The sequence below is a fragment of the Ambystoma mexicanum genome, chromosome 3p, assembly GCF_040938575.1.
Source record: "Ambystoma mexicanum isolate Mex_15411 chromosome 3p, UKY_AmexF1_1, whole genome shotgun sequence".
Classification (NCBI taxonomy): domain Eukaryota; kingdom Metazoa; phylum Chordata; class Amphibia; order Caudata; family Ambystomatidae; genus Ambystoma; species Ambystoma mexicanum.
In genome coordinates this window covers 1004502012-1004527490 of record NC_090925.1, presented here as the reverse complement: position 1 = coordinate 1004527490, position 25479 = coordinate 1004502012, and the positions used below count along the sequence as shown (strand labels likewise).

Sequence of the window (25479 nt, the reverse complement as noted above, 5' to 3'; positions counted from 1 at the left end):
ACTCACACTTGCTCAGATGCTGTGCCCAGTGGGGCCAGTCAGGACTTTAGTCAGTCACAGCGATGCCTGCCGGGTATAGAGCAATGTTTTTCTGGAGAACGGGGTAGGGGCTGGAATCGCTCTTGTTTCTCGCATAATTCTACCTCATTGTCTCCAACAGTCCTCAAACCCCTCTCATGGGGCACACAGAGCCAAGGACCAAACATGAATTCCCTGTAGCCCTCTCACCTAACTAGAGTTGAGCAAGCTCCCCAACTTCCATTTCAGAATATTGCTGAAACCCTACAAGGGTTCTTCACAGGGAGGTCAATGAAGTGAGAAGAATAGGCTAAAAAGGACACTGGAGGGGTGGATGTAGAATCAGTGGGCAGGCAAGGGTGCGGGGAACACAGAAATGGGGGCGCACATGGAGGAAAGTAGGTAAGGATGCAGTTCTATCATTTCTTGTTTTTTCAAGGCAACACAGTGTCACCTGTTTCATCCACTTCTGAGCCATTGTGATGCGCTGTGATACCGCAGAAATCGAATCCATTATATACAGAATGGTAGACAAGAAAGAGTCTTGTTTGAGAGTTGAAAGCGTGGTACTGGCTCGGATTGGCAACAGGGCAATGCACCAAGTGCAAGTCCAACATCCTTGTGTGGGTCCATTTCTTTTGGTCAAAATGGCTCCCTTTGTTTGGGCAAAGTGGGTCTGTTTGATGACTTATTTCACTGGGAAGCTTGAAGTTTTGACTAGTGCTAAAGAACACATATTCTTAAAAATGCGCAATTCGCAACACATTTTACAAAAAAAAGTCCCCCTTGGGGCCTACTCAAAGAGTCTGCCCAAAAGGCATGAACCGGCGTTGGCTTTGCTAGGCCACTTTTTCTTTGTTGCCTAACCAGTTGTATGCACCAGCCCATCCTTGGCATGATAGATTGCAAAGGATGTTTAAAGCAATGCGATGCATGCATGGTGGAAGAAGAATCTCGAAGGGTGGCGACACCTGAAAAAGACACCCAGCCCCTCTTGTCTGCCCACTTATTGTTCAGTTGTCTCAGGAGGAAACCAAGCTCATCGATTGCAGTAACACGCCAGAAGTAGCTCACTGTGAAGGGTCTCACACAGCCCTGCTTAGTCTCCGGGTTTATTCCCGAGACTCTGGGTTTTTTACACTCTTCACCAGGTCTCCGGTGAAGAACGTGGAGGCTCCGGGATTTCCGAGTCACTCCACCCACATCTGGATGTGATTGGCTACAAACAGACTGATAGAGGCCAATAACATCCAGGTGTTATGCTATGACGATTTATACTGTGCACCATTACCACTCTAGGGCACTCTGCAGGTGTGGGCAGAGACAAAGTATTGAAAGTAAATCTCGCTCAGATTGGCGTCATTTGACATCGAATTACGGCTTGGGTGAGCGGAGTCTCGGGGAAAAGGGGGCGGGCGTCCGATGGCATTATTCCCCGGGTTTTTCTTGTGCAAATGTAGGTAGGTCCAGACTCACGGAATGAATAGCAAACCACCGTGATTTATGGAATGGAATTTGAGGGAAGAGAAGTGGGTGTATCAAGCAACATCCAACAGTGAGGTGAGGTGAGGTGAGGTGAGATGAATACATGAAAAGGCTGCAAAAGTGTGGCCTTCCTTTCGTTAATGCAGACGCCAGGAGCTGCGAAGCATGACAAATAGAGAACAGGGAATTAGGTCAGTCGGAGTACACTATTGGCGAGGCCTAGTCTCACTTGTCTGTGCTTGGAACCAAGGTGGGGAGGTGTGGATCGGCTTTTTGCAGGCTTAAGAGATTGCTTCCGCGACGCCTCTGACACGCCGGCCCCCGCGGCGCTTACCGGCAGCTGGAAAGAGTCGATTCATTTCTAGCATGTCAACAAGCTCGCTGGACGCCGCGGCGAGCGCGCATGCGTGTGCGGAAGTCGCCGGGACTGGCTTATTCCCCACGGTTCCCCACAGGACTGCTGAGGCACGGCATGCGTCCTGTGCTGCAGAAATGAGTCTACCATGGAAACAGCTCATTGATTTTTACCTCCAAGAACTGACCCGCCGTCTGCTTGCGAAATACATATCTGAATGACTTGCAAACCCTTTTCATTTGAATGGCATTTTTGTCGCAGCGTGGCGTTTGCATACAATCACCGTTAGACGACTGTGCTCTTTGTCAATGTGTATTTCACATAAAAAATGCCGGCTGCTGAAACACTGGAGTAAAAGGTCCTCCACTGCACATCACGCGTTCTCGCTTACCTGAGGGGGGTATGAGGGGGTTCGTATTTAGTGCCACAATTCTGTATCTACTAAGTTTCTTCAATTGTTTTCTTGCAAATTTACATGTTGCCAATTTTTTGTGGTATTTTTCAACGATTGTTTACCACAAAAGGCAGGGGGAGAAAGACCCCCTGCAACCTCCTCCCTCTTGTACTCCAGCCCCTCTCCCATTTTAAATGCCATTCCCCACTTTACCACATATAGGGCCTCATTACAAGTTTGCCGGTCATGAAACAAGGGTGACGGTAAGCTCACTGGCACCCTTGTTTCTGGACTGGCAAACTACTTGTCTGCCTGCCGTGGCCGCTGTGCCAGACAGGTGTGACCCTGCCAGGCGCTGCTCCCACGGTAGGCAGACTCTTCACGGAAACGCCGGCACCATTGGCAACGGTGCCAGCGCTTCCGAGTCCTCACTCCCGTAGATGGGACTCTATGGGAATGGGACTTACATTTTACCGGCGCCTGACTTCTCGGGTCGCTGGACTTGTAATCTCCCGGAGGTACCGGGAAGTCAGGCGCTGGTAACATTTTTACGAGTCTGCCGGCAACCCACCAGTAGCACCGGCAGTGTTACCTCCAGACTCGTAATGATAGATTTTTGGTAAAGAGGGTACTAAATGATTGTCCCAAAAAAATTCTGCAAAATGCCATTCGGGAAAAGTGAGGAACATCACAATTCATGGACTCTCTACGCTGAGTCTGCCGAAATGGATAGCAACTGACCTGTTAGCGATTGTTTAGATACATAGACCTCGCCTCATTGGGTGCAGCACAGTTCTGTTTCACACTTTGTGCGGTTTGCATGTTCAATATTCAAAGCACTAGGATAGCTGTCTCAGGTACGCACTGTTTGGTATGGGGTACACTCAGACACCTCGTTTCTGAGTATTTTAGTCACTCTAATGTCTTTTCTCTCTGGGTTTTGTTATGTTGTGCTTCTGGGTTTTATAGCATGCTCCATTGTCATTTGCATGCGTGCATGCTAACATTCTGGCGCACGTAGGAGGGAGATTTCACCACAGAAACCAGGAGAAATTCAGTTTCCCATACGATTGCCTTGGAGTTGTAATTTTTTTAGTGGGAGAAACAACTAAAAGATAGCAAAGCTCTGGACCTTTTGTGTCCAGAGGGTGGGTGAAAACACCCACATTTGTTTTTGGTGGGTGAGAAGCCAATGAAGTATGTGGGTGTGTAGGGGGCTTGGCGTGTGAGTGAACTCGTAACAGGGCTGGTGACACCCAATCAAAGCGTGTGAGTTGAGGCGTATGAAACAGGTGGCCCGCGAGACAGGTGGGGTTGGGTTTGGTTGTTGCAAACAAAGGGAAAATGCTAGATAAATTTGCTCTTATGTTGGTGCATGCAGGTCAGAAAAGAACACGCGGGTATGTTTTCAGGTGATTTGTGTTGGGGGCACTTGAGGTGTCTATTAGGGAGGCATCCTGTGCCCATAGTGTGAGTGTGTGTTGGATGGGAGTGCGTTGTCCAAGCTGGTGATGTACAGTTTTGTGTGTTGAAAGGGGATTTTTAATGGTAGTTTGTGGGGGGGGGGCTTAGCCAATTTGCCTAGAATAATATGCAATGCGGAGTGCGTTGGATTGAAAACGCGAGGTGCTGATAGCAATAAAATCCAATCCAGGAGGTCGGATCGGGTGGTAAGAGCATTGGGGCCCATTGTTAGGTCATAGCTTGGTCCCTGGGCCGTTAGTACTGCCCCGCTGCAGTGGATTTTATTGCTATATTAGTAACCCGGCGAGAGACAATCTAAATGCAACAAGCATTCTGATTGGCTCTCGCCAGGTCCCTACCCAGCCGGGAATCCCTCAGTCGGGATTCCACGGCCATTGTCCCCAGCGGGGGGCGTGGCAACCACTCAGCCAATGAGGAGGCTCGAAGCGGGGCCATCCCCGCTCCGAGCATCCCCGCGGCTGAGAGGCTGCCTTCGCCCCCCGCCGGGGACTTAGGTAAGTCTTTTTTTTTTCTTTAATTCCCTTCCCTCCCTCCCTCCCACCCACCCCCCCAACTTACCTTCTTGGTCCTGCGTCCCCGGCGTGGGACGAGGAAACCTCCAGCCGGGTGGAGACTCGGAGCGGGGCCATCCACGCTCTGCACCTCCACACGGCTGGGGGCTTCCCTCGTCCCCCGCCGGGGACGCAGGTATGTTTCTTTTTTTTCCTCTTCCCCCCATCCCTCTTCCGCCCCCCCAACCCCACTTACCTTCTTTTTGATCCTTTTTCGGGAGCGTCCGCTCCCGATGGCTGCCATGGAAAGGGAAAACGGACTCCGTTTTCCCTTTCCATAGCGGCAGCCATTTTCTTTCTTTTTATTTTTTCTGCCGAAACACCACTGCGCCCGAAACGCGCAGCGTTTCGGTACAAAAAAAAAGCTTTTAGTGTCCCGGTCACGCAATTTTTGCAGACCGGTTAATAATAGCAACAAAACCCTCGCGTCGGGGGCATTACCGACTCTGGTAATGACCCCACGCTCGGGTTCTATTGCTTAATTGTAAACGTCTCAAGTATGGGAAATGTCAAATTACCATACCTGCAAAGTTATAGGTGGGAGATTGAAAATCTTCTATGATGTGCACCTCGTAGGCGTTTTAGCTATTGCCTGCATATTTTTAGGAACCTTTCAATGAGTCTGTTGAAACTTTGCCAGCAATCTTCTATGTAACAGGTTCACACATGTGGAATTGTGGCGTTGTGAAGAGGGCCAACTAAACAGATGCCACATGAGTTATTAATCTGCAGATGCTGTGCTTGCGGTGATATCTGAGATGAAAATTGAAAGCGGTTATTTGTATATGTTGGCAATATAGCCCTATAGGTCGAGGGAGCAGTCGTTATCGGTGGATAATATTCCACCCCAGGTTGTGGCCAAGGTAAAGCTGAGGGAACTACGTTGGAGAATGGTCATTAGCCTAAGCAATCATGATTCCCCTCCATGGTCTGTAAGATTACTATCACATAGCGGTAGTATCAATATATGTTGTGTGTTGTAGTGGTGAAGTGAAAAACACTAGTGAATAAAGCACGCACACAAAACGTGTTAGTACGTTAATGTGGTTTTATTGTGTAGAACGTTAATAGCAAGGTTGTCTTTATAAGGAAAGCATATTAATTTAAAACTGGGTCGAACTGGACTAATCAGAGCATGAGCATGCATTGACTGCAATGTAAAAGGGATCCGTTTCTCTCTATAAAAGAGGAAACATATTTAGGAAAGTTTTAGCTTTCATTTTGGTGTTTTGAATTGTATGTTGCCTATCGCACGAAAGCTGCAGTTAAAAAGAAAATGCACGGAAAGAGTGCCTTGGAGAAATGTTACTGGACAATTGTGCAGTGGATACACAGAAGTAAGACATGCTTTTTGCCGTTTCCCTGTCTCTTTCCAGAATCAGAACGTTTGGAATGCAGTCACTATCAGTAGTTATTGACTGCATTTCGGTCATTCCTATTGGCTGACAGGGGTTCAACAATGAACCCAATATGCTCATAGCTATTATATGGGGACTACTAGCCATGGTATTCCAAACAGACTGGTTAATGTGCTAATATGGAGGACTCATACTGTGTGCCTGTGGAATGGAGCTCAATGTTAGCTCCGTTCCACATTCCCTACTTCCCCACACCCACCTCAGGCTTTTATGGTCCTATTAATTCGATGTGTTTGACCCTGTGATGCTATTAAGCTGCTTTCCGACACATACATATATTAGGTTTTGTGCTGTAGGTTAATGGGATTGAATGTTATTCAGTTTAGAATTTACACAATCAGATATCGAAAGCACTTGTTCAAATATACAAATGCCACCTTTGCTATTGCAATTAGAGGAATTCTCTCTTAAAATCGGATTTAGATTGTTTGATTTACTCAGTAATTCACTCTATAAGGAATAGCGCACCTTTGCACAAGCACTTAACACTAGTTCTGACCTCCGGATTTGGAATTGACTCAATTTCGCTGCAATGTGTGGGCAGGTCAATGCTATTCAAAGTTCTGCACAGGCAGTAACGCTGCATATAGTATGGCTGATTCAGTGGTGTTCCACCCATTCCACAACATGGCTGTATAACATGCCATGGAAGGTCCAGAAGTTTGAGTCGTTCTATGATGTATTTAACAGAATAAATGTGGGTGGTTCTGCAAAACTCTATATTTCACTTATTTTGGTAACCTTTGAAAATGTGTTTAGACATCATCACGAGTTTGGTAGTAATTCAGTGTTTTTTCAAACACATGTATCGTTCCCTGCAAGTGTTTTGCGGTGGATTTACCATGGATTACAGGTGGTGGTAATTCCATTCTTGGAGGCCATAGAACTCCATGCAGTTTTTTACGTAGTTCCCACGAGAGCTAATCCCGCTGCAGTAAATCTGACACTTTTTGAAGGCTAATTGGAGGCGTGACCTCCAACAATACAGGGGTTGAAATTAAGATTGGGAAAGCGGGAGCTAAAACTAGCTCCTGGGTATCCATCATTAACCACAGACCAGGAACTACTACTTTGGAACAGGGTGTTCCACAAATCGAACTTACACCTGAGATGCAAACGTATAATTGTGTGCATTATTTACACTCCCTTATGTTTTCAATGTTGCATAAATGCGCCCTAATGTTTATAGATTCTCTCAAATGCACAGAGTTAAATTGACACAGGTGTGTTTGTTCGGCATTAGCTGCATGGGGAGCCAAAAGTAGTTCTTTGTAGCTGTTGGTGTCAGGCTAACCAGGTTCTTCTAGGCTACAAGCAGGAGCTAAATAGCTCCCAGCTCCCCTCAATTTCGAAGCCTGCTGTATACTGGAGAGCAATCCTCCAGTCCTCGAATTTGACGGTTTGTTAAATTGGCACCATTCTATTAGTGCAAGAAATGTGGTGATAACAGAATGAGGCCCAATGACTTATTGGGACACGTCTTACGCCCCCAGAGATTTGTTTCATCATATGAGTTTCTTTAAGGTATTATATTGCACAAAACAGCACTCGAGATGTTTAGAAAATACCCAGTCATGCACAAAAGTAGTACGTTAAGTTTGTTTACATGAAAACATGAATGTATAAAAATGTAGGTTTGAAAATTATACGTAGTGGACACACGGTGAAACTATTTAGATATGGTCTTTTCGATTTGTTATATGTTGTGTTATCTTAAAGGAGATTTATAGCGCACAATATCACCGCCTGAGTGGTCCCCTGCCGATCTGGCAGATCTGAAAAGCAAGAGGGTAAGATAGTAAGAATGACAGGCAGAAAGTGCAAGAAAGCTGCGATGTTGTTGGCAGCTTCAGTTCGGTTTACACCGTTCGTTGAGCGTAGGTGTGATTTTTCGATCAGTAGTTTTCATGTGCTGTTGTGCGAGGCTATGTGTGGTTTGTTTTGTCTTTGCGGTGTAGTGAAGTGTATGCAGTATTTTGTGTTGTTAGGTATTGTGTTTTGTCTAGAGTTTGAGAGGTGTAAGCAGAGGGTGAGTTTTTTACTGGGTTGGTTATTGGTGGAGTTCCATCTACCCCCTCCGCTTTGGCCACCTGTGAAACGTGTCCCTGCCAGTGCCGTGCATTGTGGTGTGCTGAGGGGGATGCCCTCCTGTATCCTGTATAGAGTTGTGGCTTGTCTGCATGGTTGTTTAGTGCTGATTCCTTATCCACCCCCTGTGTTCAGACTGATGGATGTCTACATCGCTTTTCCCCCTATAATATCCTGGTATGCAGCCCTCATTGACTCACTTGGGTCCTTCAAGGGGGGGGGACTATTCCCTGTGCCTTTGAGCACTCTGGGTCCCGTGGTTTATCTGTCCTGTCGCCACTCTACTGCCCTTTGTCTGCGTTCAACCTAGGACGCTCCCATTTCTCTCCCTCGCCTCCGGTATGTCCCTTCACATAGCAAGATTTGAGAACCCTGACTTGTTTGGCTTCTGTATACTTACATTTTTAAGGCTAAAGAGTCTTATTTTCTGGACATCTTTGCAAAGAGGCGATCCAGTGTCAAAACAAGACTTCATTCGTTTTTCAACCTGATTTGGTCCTTCAAATGGAGGACAATGATGACTCTTGTGGACAGATGAGGTGAGTGGTAGAAGTCAACTTTATTAGCTATGGTAATCTGTGCTTTGCAGGATATCTCACAATAAAAGAAAATGGGCTTCATTCAGAGTTTTGCAATAATTCAGCCAAACTACTGCAAAAAAACATTATTGTTACCGCCACCTGATTCCATGCTTTTACCACAGGATTACGAGTGGTGGTAGGGAGGTGTTAGTACCCATTTCTAGAGTCCATAGGAGATTTTGGCAGAATTACTGCGAGCGGTACTTCCACCATGGTAGTTCGGCTGATTTTTAGTGGTAAAGTGGCACATTTGCCTCCTGAATAATGCTAGAGGTAAATCCTTCACTTAAACGTCAAACTTGGAATTGGGCGGTGCGGTGCACATTGTGGTAAAATGTGCAAATTCCTAATTCAGTTACTGCCAAAAAAAGTGGCAGTAACGGAATTACTAGTCACCCGAGGGTAACGTGTATGGCCAGAGTCTAGGGATGCTGATGGTCTCGTGCATAAGGGACATGACCAAGCAATGTGTGCTGGATTGCCCTTTTTGGGGTGGAACCAAGCCGGATTTGCATATGTTCTTTCCCCTTTTGGACAAATAAGGATGGTTTGGAGGGCTGCCCAGAGCAATGCCATAGGTTAAGGTTAATTCTAACCCAGCCATCACCTCTTTTGTTTTGCCCTAGTCACAGAATTACTGCCTCTTTTGTACTGCTCTGCTAAACTCGGAATGAGCACCAAGATATTTTGTGTAGACAGCCATAACAACATTCTTATATAGCCCTTGATTCTACCATCGTAGCACTATTATAACAAATATTACTAGTACCCTAGGCAATAGCCATTGGGCAATATGTGACAGCAAAAGCAGATCAGTGGATCTGCAAGGGAAGTACATATTGACTGAACAACCAAGCGGTGGAGCAAGCATAGCTCAGGGGAAACGCGTTTGTCTTGGAAGCAAGACAACGTGGTGCAACTCAGGTTTGAATCCTGATCCCGTGTTTAGAAACTACTCGTTGGTATTAAGCGTGTCATAAAAGAATAATTATAATAATCCCTTTGCGAATACGCTCCCACACACACATCACATTCTTAGAAGTTGGACCAAGACCACAACGTTTGTGATATTTGCTAGTGCTACACAATTGAGTCATATTTAGAGGGACTAAAACCAGGACCATCTCTGAGCATGCAGCCACACCAGTGCTGGCACAGGTGGAACATGGTTATATTTGATGCAGTTTAGTTTGAACTGCAACCATTATCTATCTTCACTGTACACCGTACAATGCGTATTACAATCCATTATTGTAACTGCGGGATGATTCTTGGTAAGCGCTTTGCAGGTTTCAGAAACATTGCTCCATATATATTTATTTATTGCTTAGTAATTGGGGTTTAGCTGCTGCTTATAAGTGATCTCAGTTTTTGCAGCTATGGGACCAATGCCATTAGAAGTTAGCTTGATTTTCCCAGCAATAACTTGGATTTTCCCAGGATAACCTGGTGTTAGTACTTGGGAGGCATCTGCTTGACCTGTACCCGCCATTTTAACAACTTAATCAGCTCTTTCCTAATCATCTACTATATTGAGTCACCATATACACATAAAGGGTAGGATTCCTTTGGCCATGTTGTGGTTGCACAACAGTTGCGAAAGATAAGAACTCAATTTTCAGGGCAAAGGAACTCCTCCCAGCTAAAAGTGGATGTGTCCCGTCAGTGGTTTAGATTCACCTTCAATGGCCTTCCAAAAAGATCACCACTCTTTTTTAGGGAGCCTTATTCCAGGTATAGATGTATCTGTTATGAAATAGGATAGGTTCAAAGGCCGACGCAACCGACCAATATCATCAACGTTAACGTGGTCAACGTTGGTCAGTTTGATGATGTAGTGCAGTGGTCTGCTCATAGTTTTGGTCAATGTTGCGGGCCCAACGTGTTTCAATAGGCAGGATTTTCTACATTTGTTTCCCACAATGTACCTCGAGTTCAAGCAGTTGGTTGTGAAAAGGCATACATTAAATTGGCAAGTCTAAACAACTTTTCCTTTGGTGCCCAGGCCTTTTCTTTGCCCTAGTCTGGCTCTACTTGAGGTAGATTGATTCCTTCATCTGTGGTTTGGAGTTAGACTTGTTTCATTGAGTGTATCATGTGCACCTTTGGCAAAGAGTAGCTTCTCATGAATTCATGTGCAGGTTCCGCCACAGGCAGCGAGCATGAGTTTTATGTCAGCGTCAATTGTCAGGTTAGATGGGCATGAATGCGTTTAAGGAAATCCTGCTGCACTAATTCTTCACATTTAATCATTGGCAACAAAATCATTGTTAGATAAACATAATGAGCCATGAAGTGGATTAAAAGATCAGATCAAGGACGATGCCTTCATATTTTTCCTGTGTACACAATTAAAAGGGACAATATCCCTTGGACTTGTATTGCTAATGTCTAATTAAATTGATTATATTTTGATTCTGAAATGATCTAATCCTTTTATCGTCCAGACACCAGGCCTTCATGTCTCTGACTCCTGGCCTCTCTGTAGCCAGCACTGGCATGCACTGCCTCCTGGGTTCTAATTGGCCTGCCAGCTCACATGACCCCATCTAGGTTTTAAGAGAAGGGCTAATTGGTTTTCTGGAGCAGAGCCCTCTCGCTAGCTGCATGGACCGGCTGATGCTGCCTGCATAACATGTAAGCTTTTGAGGAAATCCAGATTTCTTCAGGGGGAGGGAGTCATTGCAGCACTAAGCAAGGGGGTGGGGGGCTCTTTTTCTAGACAACCTGCCATTCTGAAATTGTTTCTTGGCTTCTCCAGGGCCAGTGATCAAAGCATCCTCTCCATCACTACTTATTGGGCAGCTGTGTCACCTGGCTCAAAAAGGCTTTAAAACCTGGAGCCTTGATGCATGCACATTAGGTATGTCACAAATGGACCTGAGACATTAGAAAGGTCAAGGTCTCCTTAACTTGGTGTCAAGATGACCTGTGACCTCTATCTCACTAAGTTTAGACCGGCCCAATGACCTCTAACATCTCCTAATTCCTGGGTTGCCACGCAAGGTTCAGAAACACCAACCCATCTGTGTTGTCTAGTTGCTGCCAGGGCACATTTGGTAATCACTTTGATCACTCTCTACGCTAAGCTATCTCTTAGAGCTTGGACATTGTAGAGCCCATTCCAGTATAATGCTACACAATGTAATGAAATGTACTGTTTGCAATGCAATTGACTATCATATTGTAATGTCATAGGGCCCTCAATCATTGCCACACTCCTCGGTTCAGATCTTCTTCCACTGCAACACTAATATAACATGTTGTCACCTTAGAGCACGCATACCCTCCTCCTTATCTCGCCTCCAGCTCTCGCTTATCAATAGATGGCCGACACCAGCCTAGATCGAATGGCAACCAAAATCTTCATCAACAAATGCTGAGTTCTCTGTCGACCACCATCCTGACCTGACTCTGCACTCACCACTCTTTACCATGACGTTTTCAGCCACCTGCATGAGATGCTTAATATTAATATGTCTTCTGCCACCCTCCAGGCCTCCATTACTTTGATCACCAACCTTGCCCTTGAGTTGCTTCTTGCAAGCAAGGACCTGGCTCCCGTGATGAAACAGCTTCTTCCGACCACCTTTTTGTCCAACAGACCACAGCATTAAACTACTGAACAGACCACCCCAAAACATTGCAGCAAAACGATTATCCACAAGTCCAGCATCATTGTTACCATGGAGTCCCCCACACAACCCAACCATCAGGGCTAAGATCATGGCCATGAATATCAAACATCTGCTGCATTTGCACTAGTCTCCCGGCCTTCTTAGCCATTAAGCCATCCATCCTGACTCGTGTCCTAGGCGACATGGACTTCCATGTAGACTGCCTACGCACCCCGCTAGCATTGGAATTTAAATGAAATGTGTTGGTTCACCACCCGACACTCATTGACTTTTATCATTCCCACTTCTGAGGCCAGGCATTCTACTCTTACTGGGTCTTTAACTCATTTGTCGATAGCCACTCATTCCTCAAACTGGAAAGGAAGTCCAAACATGTTACTAGTTTAGCCAAAATTCAAGGTGTTAGTAGGCGGGCCATTAATGAAAGCTTCGTAAGCACTTTAATAACACACCCCATCATGTGGCCTCACCACCTCTCACGCTTGAGTGAATTGTTCAACTAGGAGGCAGCTGACAGGGATGTCACTTGCTGATTGACCTCCAACGACTCCATCAGCATATGGCTCTCCAGGCCTCCCTCAGAATGGGTCCTATCATAAGGGGTGGCGCACACAAGTAATTGGTAAAAGCAAGGAGTACGTTGTTTACATCCCACTTTCAAACTCCAGGTGAATTTCAATTTATTTAAAGGAGGAGAAGGGGCATAACATGGATTTAGCATTTCCGACATGCATGCCTCCTCCTTCAAATCCCATTCTTTTTTTACACCTGCATGACTCAGAGTGCAATGAAGGCGTAAAACAGGTGGATTCCCATGGAATCTGCCTTCATTTAGAGCCTATCAAAAGCAGGCCGATTTCATAGGGATTGACTGTACACACTGTCTACAAAGTGTGCAAAGGAAACGGTAAAGTCAATGTTCCCTGTTTTTACCCTTCCATTTTCCACTCCATTTGTGAACATTGAACATTGCAAGCAGGGGCCCCAACAGCAAGCACATACTAATGTTGGTGGTCCCCTGCATACAATTTGGACTTTTAAAAACATGACTCCCTCAATTTACTGCTAATTACTAATTGAATTCTGATAAGGAACTTCATTAAGCAAATCACTTTAAACATTAGAGTATCTGCAGAACGCTGAAGGTTTGCATTGAACCTGTGGTGGGACAGATCCAGTTGGCTGGAGTCACCAGAACCCTTTAGCTGTCCTTAAATAAAATATTCCTTTAACACGGTTCACCTACAGCTCCCTGCAGTGCAGTCCTTCAGAAAGCGCCTCACTAGCACCCACGGCACCTTGAACATCATTCCAGGGAGGCAGCAGTGGGGAAGGCAGAGCTCAATAGCATCTGCACACAACATTAACATGGCCGACGAGGAGGCGCGGGACAGGGTTTTAATAAGGCAGGGCAAGCAAGTATTTTGACTATGATCAGGAAGCAATCTCTGAGTACCTGCTTTCCACATACAATTCTCTTAGTATGATGCCCACATCTCAGCGTGTGCGTTTTAAACATGACGTTGGCATCTGTGTTCCACATGGGTGTTCTTGCAAGATGGCTACACCTTCCCAAAGCTCAGCTCTCCATTGTGTTGCTGAAAATGAGGACAGATGATGAGCAGTTTACTTCTGCTTATGGTGTAACCGGGAAGGATAGCTCAGGGACAATTCTCTGGTGTTTTAAACAAGACTACACTGAGCAGCACGGGTTCGCTACGCCCTCATGGTACTGAGCTCAGAGTCTGGAGTCGGCATGAAGTGCAATATAAACAAACAATTTAATTTTCTTTAGTTTGAGCAGTACTCTACAAAAAGGTCACTGTGTGCCGTGACTCATGCCCCTTGAACTGGGCGTAACCTCTATCTTCTGTTGGTTGAACATCCAGGGGCAGGGAGCTGCTGGTACCCACAATATTGTTTAGCACCCACATGCAGCTCTCTCCTCTGAATACTACAGTCTGGCATTGGTGCCTCCATAATGGAGTACTTCAAAGTCTCCCTCAGAGGTGGAGACCAACCAGTCATACTTGATTGCCTCACCTGCATTATAGTTCTTGTTACCTTTAGTTTTTCCCAAGCCCTGCCCGGTGCTTAATTTGCAAAAAAATAAGTGCCAGGGCCCACATATTTCCTATCACACCTGGGACAGATCAGGACGGGCAACTCCCAGACCACTATTGCCAACACCCACAGCTGCGCCCCATAGGGTCAGCTTGTTCAGGGTTAAAGCTGCAACTCCCACTGCCTTTGTGGGTAATGGCTGCACTACCCATAGCAGATATCAATTTTCAGATACCATACTAGTTTAAGGCAAATGTTTGAGTGCGTCCTTATACACTCCCTCATTGTTTATGTTTTGCTCTGATTCTGTCGGTGGCAAGTGGAACATGTTGACCATCAATCAACAGAATAGAATAAGCAAACTTGCTTTCCTGCTGTGGTTAATTGATTGACAAATGCAGGAAAAATAATTCCTGAACTGATGAACGTGCCTGCCAAACACTACAGCAACATCTTTTTGTATAGGTTGACACTAATCCCAGACACTCCTCTTAGGCGGTCACCTTTTCCCTGCCTTTGCCCCTTTTTGGGTGCTGCTGGATAGTTACTGTGTTCTTGTTGTCAACCCACACCACTGTGATAGTGCTAATGGTTATCACAGTAGCTGAGCTACACCAATGTTATGCAGGAAGACCAGAACAGTGTGTGGGCATGGCCAGCACAAACACCCAGCAGTGTCACTTTCCCACTTGTTGTTATTCATGGCAACAGATAACTAGCACTGTCCTGCCCACCTGGATCATCAAATTCACCAACAACAATGAGCCGGCCCAGGATGAAGAGACTCTCCTCAGTTCACATTGTTGTTGCATGGTCTGTGACAATTACAGAATGAGATTTAAAATAATAAAGTTGTAAAAACGCAACATCATAATCAGACAGAGTCTGAGAAAATAAGTGCCATGGCTCAAAAATAAGTGCCAGGGCTGAGCCCTGGCAAACACCCACACATATTAAGCACTGGCCCTTCCCCCACTGTGATGTTTCCCCTTGACATGCTTCTTCCCTCCAGCGACCTTCTCAGAGACATTGGACTCTTGACCTATTACCAAACAGATATACCTCGAATTTTGTGACCTCCAACATAAGCTCTCCAGCACCTCCAAAGCACGCTCTAAACCTGAAAAAACAGAATGAGCAGAATCTGCTTAAAAGCAAATGTCACAAAGACTTATGTGTAGATCCAAACAAAAACCTTATGGGCCTCTCAGAAGCACCTTCTTAAATCCTTCCTAAAGGCAAAACATATGCTGTAACACATGGACAGTGACCCCAGTCAGTCTGCACACCTTCATTAAGTCAACAATGGGGCCTTCTCCACGCAGTCTGTTAAATGGACAATACACCTAACAACACAATGGGGCTCATTATGTGTTAGGTGGTATCTCAGCGGTAATACCACTGAGATGCCACCAAACCATGGGCTCATTCAGAGTTGGGCAGGAATGCTAAATGCTGGAGGTAAGTCAGGCGCCCTACCAGCCAAAAAAGCACTTGTTACCACCACTGGCATTACCGGTGGTGGTAACGACGGCAAATCCCCTCATGGAGTCCTATGGGACTCCATGATTTGGATCAACACCGCTTCGCTGGTACCCGTATTCCGGCAGCAATGACGCCAGACCGGGTGCCAGAAATGGTATCCACATTTGCTGGTATCCTGGTGACTCTACAGCCAGGATACCGGTAGGGTCAGAATGAGTCCCATTATGAGGTAACTCCTCTAATTTACCTAAAAATATCTGTGGTATTACCATCCAGTAATTCCACCTGAGATAATAACACCAAACTTGTAATTTGGCACCAAACTTATAACGAGGCCCAATGTTTGGCACTGCCATCATTTTATAATGACAACTAGACTCATGCAAAATGTATAGAAAGTGGCAGCTGGACTGATTGGCACTTTAATCAAAGAGGTCCCTGACTGGTCTGGCATTGCCTCCACTAACTCCACAGTGCAATCACCCAATGTGTGACAAACAGACACCTGCGTCCATTCATCCCTCTACTGTTCGCACAATGGCCCACCAAATCAAGTAACAGAGGAGACAGGCATTCTCTCGGTGATACTCCACACTCTGGAACAGCCCTCTCCTCATAGTAAGGACCTGTTCAACCCTCTCTTCCTAGATGATACGACAGAAATAACACCTCTGCTTACACTCCGGGGATTAGCAACACTCACACTCATCTGGCAAGCAACGTCAAGGTCAGTGGACTGCCAAGGCAGAACATTCGGTCACAGGGACGGCACTTAACACATCAGAGAAATTAAAATAAATAGAAACATTTCTAACCGTGAAACGATATCAGTTTCAAGGGCATTGCAGTCAGCCCTACTCCTTTGCTAGCCTCCGGGGGGATGACATGGGCGGTCCTATGTACTTTTTGCAGCAAGTCTCAAATGTTGCTGCGGCCTAATTTATGTGTTCTTGTTTCCAGCGGATCAAAATGATCATATTTCCGTCCTTTCTGTGGATATTGCAAAATGCACTATTGGATATCATTCTAGAATGAAAATTGATCTAACTGCTGAGTCAGTGATTCTGTCTGATGATCATTTCAGTTGCAATTGTTTCATACTCCAAACCTACCTACCACAGTCGCTGACCTTCCTGTTAAGCATTATTCTATAAACCGCCTTATCTCAAACCAGTCGGTGAGGACGCCAATGGGTTAAGCTCTGGGGCAGCTCAGCAGTTGTAAGGCACGGGCCACCTTATCATGTGGAAAACGGAGGTGGTTAGGTTACGCCAATGCCCAACCATAGCTATGGAAGAAAAATGAAGTCCCGTCCATAAAAGGTTTTGGAAAGGCTGATCCCCAAGTACCTCCATTTTAACAATGCGGATGTGGCTAATTGTAGGCATACTTATAATTGTGGATTTGTTTTCCAAACAGATGAGCCAGCAAAATGTTTGTTACGTCAATAGTATGACCAAAAAGCAAAGCGTACCAGCGTTTTAGGAACCAGGATCTGTGGATTGGCCGTGCCCATCGCAGACTGGCAGTTTGCCCTGGACTGTTGCATTGCTACTCTAGCACTTCAATGGGATGAAGTATGTTAGCTGGTTTGAGATGAATATTAGCGCATACAAACGCCCAGTTCTTGGATCGTGACGCACTTGCAACCAAGAACCTATTGGTTCTTGTAGTGACAAAGAATGCAACCAAAAAAACGTGAACCTAAAAACACTCCCTAAAAATGCATAGAATTTAATGTCACATTCTCACCACTTTGGTTGAAAGGAAAAGGGTCGATTTTCTTTGACCTAATTTGTTACCACATTCTTTACCACAAATAGGTAGATGGTGGGTTGGGATCAGCTATATTTAAGGGGTTGGTGGTGGGGGTTGTTTGAGGTCAGAGCGGGGATCCCCCTTCATTTTGCTGAAAAAAGTCTTTAAAGAACGCGGTCACTTCGTTAGAACAAAAACAGATTTGGTGTTCTAACATAGATCCTTGAAGTATGCATTAAAACATGAAAGCAACACTAAAAACACAGGTTACTCTTGCATCCAACGCACAACTGGAGCACATGGATTATGTAATTCTACTGGATTTTAAACTTTTCAAAGTCTGCTTTTATAAGAGAATTGCATATCTTACATTGTTGGGGTTTGGGATGTTCGTCAGGGGTCAAATATGGGCCATTCTAAATAACTCAAACTGTGTACAGGGGTATGGTAAACCTAGCCAGTTTCAGGTCAGTTACTAAGCTCCACTTTTGGGAACTGCAGATTGGAGAGTTAAATGAGCCTTAATGCTGAGACTCTCAATGAACTTAGATGAACGACGCCCACTGCCAAACCCCCCACAAGAGCAGGGTATGGGAAGAGCTGGTATGTTGTCGCTGCCCATCATTTTTCTTGTAAAGCGCAGCATTAAGTGATACGATTGGTTGGCATTTTATGCTGTGTATGTTTCTCACTCTGTGTGTATTTGATCACTATTAGGTCTTGGGACTAGTCAGAGGCTTATTTATTAGCCCACTTCAGTCCTGCTGGCCACTTCCATTCTCAAGATGGTCCAACCCATAGCTCTGTGAGTCACCAGGGTCCCCATAGTTCTACAGCACTTGGATTTTGTGTTTGTATTCGTTTGTGCTTATGTATCGCTTATCGCCAATGCGCTGAACAATATATAAAAGTGGTACAAAATCAGGTAAGACAGTGAAATCTACAATCCATTTATGCAAAAGAAGGGAAAAAATACAAAAAGGAGTAGATATTTTTTGGGACATTTGTATAGTATTAATGAAACTAAATATTTCCTCTTGGTTCCCCAATGTGATCATCTTTACACGTCTCTTGGCACTGACACATCTGTAGAGGAGCAGACAAATGCCTCTGCAGGAAGTCTCACCCCCTACCACCTGTATCCTGGAAGCATGAAATTGTGCCATGCTTGACACCAGCAGTTGTGACCATTCTGCAGCGAATCTTCGAGAAAAGATACCCTCTGAGAAAACCCTATCCGATATACTCCCAAAGAGATGACATCTAATGGAGGAAATCCCAGAAGGAATATGACAAAGAGCAAGAAAACGAGCTGGTCACGTCACAAGAAGTGAGCGAGATTCAAAGAATAGAATGGCTGAAGAAGATGCATGATCCTTATAGAAACTATGACGAAATAAAGAATTGAGTGAACTTTCATATGTGAAGAAAAGAGTGCATGTGTGAAGAGCAATGCAGAAAATGCAAACCGTTCAATAACTGTACAGATGATGTAATTCAAGTAGACCAAGTGATCTTAAAAGCTGGCTATAGGAAGTGAATAGACTGCAGGTGGAGCCGCCATGATATAGAAGCTGGACATCGGTTTCATGAATTTAGTAAGTTCGGACCCATGGAGAAGAAGGACTGAAAACTATGTTGCAGCAAGAATTAGCTGAGATCGCAGACTTGAATGTTAAAGCTGTCTAACCTGGTATCAAAGTTGAAGCAAGCTGAGGCCGGTTATCTATTTTCAAGGCAGAGAACGTGAAAAGCTGAATCATTCCTTGTTAATGTGCGAAGAAAGAACACCAAGCATGCCAAGTTTTATTCCTTTAAGGCATTCAATTGCTGCAAAATTGTGGTCTCCTGTCACATGAGCCAAGGATGGAAATAGAGTGAGCATGGAGTCCTAGAATAACGATAGTGCGTGCTCACACTCCTTTATATTCCCAGGGACAAGAATACACAGCAAGGCCAAGTACAAAGACAATTTTCATGGCAGAAGGCATGGGTGATGAGGAGAGATGTTGGGCTAATTGGGTGGGGAGGTTCAGTCAAGCCCACCTACTGGCACTTGGGGTATGAGCTTACATGCTGCTTGTAAGCTGAATGTTCCAGACTAGCACAAGCGTGCCAGCCAATTGTAGAGGGCCATATAACGATGGGCCTTATAGTTTGAGAGCCAATGATATATCATGTACCTAATAGTGATGAAGATGACTTCCACTAGAGGTGGGCATAAGTTGTCCACCTGACAGTAGATATCCATTCACAACATAACCCCTTATAGAAAGTATACTTAGATGCTCCCCTTGAATGTATCACAATTCCTTGTAGGTTTTTCTTATTTGCCACGTAGTATGATGTCACATGTGATGAATTTTCACTATATAACTGTGATTTTTTTGTAACTCCCTGTTTTAGACGATTGATAATAAAATAGCAAACGTTGCCATCTTCCTGCGTTGGTCCGACTATTTGGTGTGAGAGTTACTCTGCTTCCCACCCACTGCATGCACGCTACCCAAAGGGCCTTACGATAACATTTGTCATATAGATTTGCAAACCCAGTTCTCTCCTTTATTAACAAGGAGTGTTTCGTAGAAGCTGGTGTGAGCCTTCAAATTGCTAGGACAAAACAAAAGAGGTGATGGCTGGAAGGTTTAGATTTGATCTTAACCTATGGCATTGCTCTGGGCAAATTGCTAGGGCCCGCTTGAGCACCGCTGAAGTCCATCACGCAATGACACACCAACCATTTCTAGCACCATGCTTTGTCTGGTCTAGATACTGCCATCACAGCTAAGCCTTGCCATTAGTCCAAGCAGCACATTCCTGAAATGTTCTCTCGAGTTTATCAATAACGAAACACACATCCAAGCTATCACAACCACAATCCACGCTCCTCATTTATTGTACTTTCCTCCACTTAATTGCTTGTCCAGTGGCTAAATCCCCTTTCCTTTCATCTGTCCTCCCACTCTCTTCTTTGATAGTCACAGACCAAGGTCTGGCAACACCTGAGAGGGGTCATATTACGCCACTTCTCGGACAAGGACAGGGACCGTAACACCACTATGGTGGTGATGGGCAAAGTCTACATATTGAATAACATAACATAACATATAGTACAGTTTGCCATATGTTATAAGGACATAGCAAGACAGTGAGGAATTCCATGACCGAAGAAAGGGACCAGGAGGAGGCTGAGTTCCTTGCAATGTCACAGACCTCCACAGTGACTTGCAATATCCTTACAAACAGGATATTTATTCCTGATAAGTCCTGGCTTTACACGGTCATCCCCTTTAATGCCTGGCATCTTGCTCCAGTTGGTGATACATATAATCAATGTAGAAGCTGTTGGGATTAAATAACATGCAGCTTCTACTGTGTTGCAAACAATAGTTTGAGTAGTTTAATAATGTGCATCTTAAACACTTTTGTTTTGTGCTTTTAAAATAGGCAGTAGCAGGCCTATTCTTTATCTCATGTTATGTTATGTTTTATTATGTTATGTTAAAGGGTATTTTTTACCATGCACTATTACCGCCTGAGTGGTCCCCTGGTGCTCTGGCAGATCTGAAAAGCAAGGTGGTAGGGTAAGTTGGAAGGACGAGCGGGAAAGAAGCGCAAGAGCTGTGCTGTGCTGTTGGCAGGTTCAGTTCGTTTTACACCCTTTCGCTGAGCGTAGGTGTGATTTTCATTCAGTGGTTGTCATGTGCTGTTGCACTGTATAGGTATTGTTGTGTTTTGTTTAGAGCTTGATTGGTGTAAGCAGAAGAATTCGCTTTTTAGTGGGTTGGTTAATGGTGGCGCTTCATCGTACGCACATGTTCCTGCCAGTGTTGTGCATTGTGGTGTGCTAGTGGGGTCTCCCTCCTATATTCTGTTCAGAGCTGTGGGTTGTCTGCAGGCCTGTTCAATGGTGTTGCCTCCTCCACCCCCCCATGTTCAGACTAATGGATGTCTACACAGCTTTGTCCCTTGGCATATCCTGGTGTTCATCTACCATTGCCTCCCTGGGCCCCTTGAGGGATGGGGGACTTCTTCCTCGTGCCCTTAAACTCCCTGGGCCCCATGATTTATCTTTTCGGTCACCGCTCTTTCCCCTTCATCTATAATGCCCCCTGTCTGTGGTTCCATCTAGGATGGTCCCATCCCTCTCCCTAGCCTCTGGTAAGGCACTCCATGGGAACCTTGGTCTCCCTCCAACTCAGACATCTCTCAACCTCCCTGCACTTTGTCGTAGTTCGGTCTAGTCCTCTATCTTGCCATTTATGTGTTAATTCCGAGGGTTGTGACTGTTGCCTCATTCGTTTTCATCTGGTTCTTAGATGGAGAGCCAGGTTTTTAGGAGCTTTCCGAATTTTAGATGGTCCTTCATGTTTCATATTTCTCTCGGGGGCGGGGTGGGAGTTCCAAATTGTAGCGGCTAGGCAAGAGAATGCTGATTCACCAAGTCTTTTCCTTGTGTACGGTTTAGGTTCCAGGCGGATGTCATTGCTGGATCTGAGTGCTCTTGTTGGCCGGTAAATGGTGATTTTCTTTTGTAAGAATTCTGCTCCTTGGCTATGGAATGCTCTGTGTGTTATGCACATTGTTTTGAATGTGATTCGTGTTTTCACTGGTAGCCAGTGTAGCAATGTTAGCACTGAAGTGATGTGGCCCCTTCGTGAGAGTTTGAGGAGAAGTCTGGCCGCTGCGTTCTCTATACGTTGCAGTTTTTCCAGTAGATAATCCACCATGGCGTAGTCTATCCTGGACATGATGAGGGAGATGATGGCCAGTGCTTTGTGTGTGAAGTAGAGGAATGGTAGAATATTTTTGATCATGTGCTGGTGGAAGAAGCAGTTCTTGATTATTGCGTTTACTTGTGGTTCTAGGGTAAGCTTGTTGTTCATTTGATTCCAAGGTTCTTTACTACTTTGGATAGCGTGGGCACTGTTCCTGGTTCTTTGGTCCATGGCGTGTATTGGTTGCTTCCCTGGTTTTTGGATATAATCATTATTTCTGTCTTTCCTGGGTTGACTTTGAGGATGTTTGTGTTCATCCATCCTAGAGTTCTTTGAGGCAGTCAACTAGAGTGTTCTCCTCTTGTACATCTTTGATTTTGTAGATGATTTTGGTGTCATCTGTGTAGTTATAGCGACAAGGCCTTGCTGAGGTTGATTAGTGGAGTCATGTAGATGCTGAAGAGGAGTGAGGATAGGGAGGATTCTTGTGGTACTCCACAGTTGGTGTCCCGCGGCGCAGATTTGAATGGTTATATCCATACTGTTTCTGTTCTTTCAGATAGGAAAGATTTAATCCAGAGTAGCACTGTGTCTTTGATCTCTCCTTATTCCAGTCTCTTGATGAGGATGTTGTGGCTGACTGTGTCGAACGCTGTGGAGAGGTCCAGTAGTATCAGTGCTGAGTTTGTGTTGGAATCTGCCTTGGTCTTTAGTTCATCCCAGACAGAGAGAAGTGCCGTCTCTATCCCTCTCCTGGGTCTGAAGCCAACATGTGCCTGGTCCAATAGTTGGTGGTTTTCTACGTGTTCCAGTGTTTGTTCGTAGACATAGGTCTCTAGCAATTTTGTAGGATAGGGAATGTATGATATGTGTCAGTAGTTAGAGAGGTCTTCCACATCGCCTGTAGTACCCTTGAGGAGTGGTTTGATGTATGCAGAATTGAAAGCCTGTGGTACTCTCCCCATTGAGATCGATTGGTTGAAGCGGTTTCTGTGGCATTCCAATGGCGTGCCCTGTGTAAGGATTGATTTATAGATTTCTGGGGGCACGGGTCCATTGGGGAGGATGCTTTGTTGCTATGCTTCACCAGCTTGACAAATCTCTGTCCTTATATTTGAGTGAAGCTTTGCAGCTTGTTTTGTGGTTCCAGTGTAGGTGGGTCATGGTGCTCGGTCTGGTTGATTGGTCTGCTTTGTATGATCCGATGTATGTCAGTGATTTTATTTTTAAAGTGCTCTGAGACGTCGTCGCATAGCTTTTGTGAAGGTACTGGTGTTTTGTTGCATCCATTTGGGTTTCCCATCTCATTTACAATGTGGAATTTCTTTCTGGGTGTTGGTGGCTTTCATGATTCAGTTGCCGTAGTGTTTCTTTTCAGCTTTCAGAATTTCCTTTTTGTATGCTTGGATTTGTTTTTGATAATTTATTCATTTTCGCTGGGTCGTAGCCTCATTACACGGTAGGCGGTAAGGGTTTACCGGTACCGGTATTTTACCGGTACCGGTAAACCCTTACCGCCTTACTACGAGGTCCCTTTGCAGGTTGGAGAATTTAACGCCTGCTTTTTGCAGGCGTTAAAAATCAACCCGCAAAGAGACCAGGGAGCTAATTAGGGTACCGCAATTTGCGGCACCGTAATTAGCGCCTTCCCCATTCCCATAGAGCCCTATGGGCAAAATTGGGAATGGGGAAGGGAAATGGGGGAAAGGGGAATTACCGCCCCGCCAACCTTGGAATAGGGCAGTAATTCCCCTTTCCACCAAGGCGGTGCCGGTATTTTACCGGCATGGACCAAGGTGCTAGTAGCACCTTAGTCCACCGCCATCCGTGTAATGAGGCCCTTGTCTCCGTTTTGTTTTTTTCATTGTATTGAGGTGGGGTGTAAACCATCTTGCCACTGCTTTCTTTTGTGACGTATGGTGAATGGTTTTTCCGGGGAGATGCTGTCTATTGTTTGGGTGACTCATTTCCGGATTAGGTCTGCTTTTCTGTCTAGGTCGGTTCCCTCCAGGTTGGCGGTTGATGGTTTTGAGGATTCCAGTTGTTCTTTTAAGTTACTACTTTTGATAGTATTCCAAACTCTTTTCCAGATTGCGGGGAGCTTTTGGGGCTGTTTGGGTGCTTTGGCTGGTAGGTGGATCACGAATGGTATGATGAGGTGGTCGCTCCATAATAGTTGTATTGGTGACGCTGTTGATATCAGTTTTTTGTTGGCAAAGATTGCATCTAGAGTATGTCCTGCTGTGTGTGTTGCTCCTTTAACCATCTGGCATAGTTTCATTGTCTTGAGCTGCTTGATTAGTGAATTTTGTGAGTTTGTGTTCTCTTCTTCGAACCATATGTTGAAGTACACTTTGATTATCAGGTGAGCGTGTTTGATGGCTAGGTTCGTAATGGCTTCTATGAAGGTGTCTACGAAGGTTGCGTCGTAGGTCGGTGGTCTATAGATGAGTATGAATGTGAGGTTTGTTTTTGAGTTCACTGTTAGGTGAAGGACCTGGGGTTTGCAGTTTCTGATGTTCAGTGGGCCATCTGTTTATGTTTTCAGGTATTGTTTGTAGGCTATTGTAAGTTCTCCTCTTTTTTCCTTTTCTGTTTACCTGTGTGCATTTGAAGTTGTCAGGTAGACAAATGTGTAGTGTGACTTTGTAGTTGTCATCAGGTTTCTGTGATGATTAAGATGTCTATTCCACCACTGTACGGTAGATTGTAGATCTCTGTAGCATGTTTGGACATTGATCTTGCATTGGTTAGATTGCAGTATATTTTATTAACAGTGTTTTGCTTTGTTCTTGGTTTTTTCTTATGGTGGTCTTGTTGGCGGGTTTCATTATTGCTCTCAGGATGTGAGGTGTGTTCAGTAGGGTCTGTTTCATCATTGAGTAGATCTGCTAGGTTTCATATTGTGTTCCTGACTTCTTCTGATTCCTCTTCTGTATCTCGTTGCAGTTGCTTTTGGTGCTCTAGAGTCTTGATGATGTACAAAGTAAGGGCTTTGTTTTCCTTTCCCGGTGTTTCTGGTCTTTTACTGTGCGGTCCTGGTTTAGTACTGGAGCATCGAGTATCATTGGTGGTTGTGAATTGTTCTGGTGAGTGGTCTGTTGCGAGCTATCGTGCTAGGTATAAACTCCAGCGGTGCACAAAATAAACAAACTCCTCATCAATTAATGACTGTAAAGTGTCACAGAAAGCAATTTTTGAAGAAACACATTTGCAAAGCTTCTCTTAATTAAGTGCAGCAGTGGCACCCGGAATTCTGCTTTCTTATGGCTCAGTCAGCAGGCGGTGTGATGTCACAACTGAAGGGAAATAACTGATTACAGAGAAGTGGTGATGTAATTTTCTTATTACAGGAAGAGGTTTTAACCAATTGGACACTGCATTTTTTTTCCAAACTGTGTATATACTTAATATCCAGTTATGAAATATATGGGTGCAGGC

The 25479-nt window shown here is 45.0% G+C and overlaps 1 protein-coding gene across 1 annotated transcript in view; it reads left to right on the top strand.

Moving 5' to 3' along the window:
• Window positions 1-25479, top strand: part of DLGAP4 (DLG associated protein 4) — a 1951934-nt gene that overhangs the window by 145250 nt on the left and 1781205 nt on the right. The gene's annotated exons all lie outside the window — the stretch shown is intronic.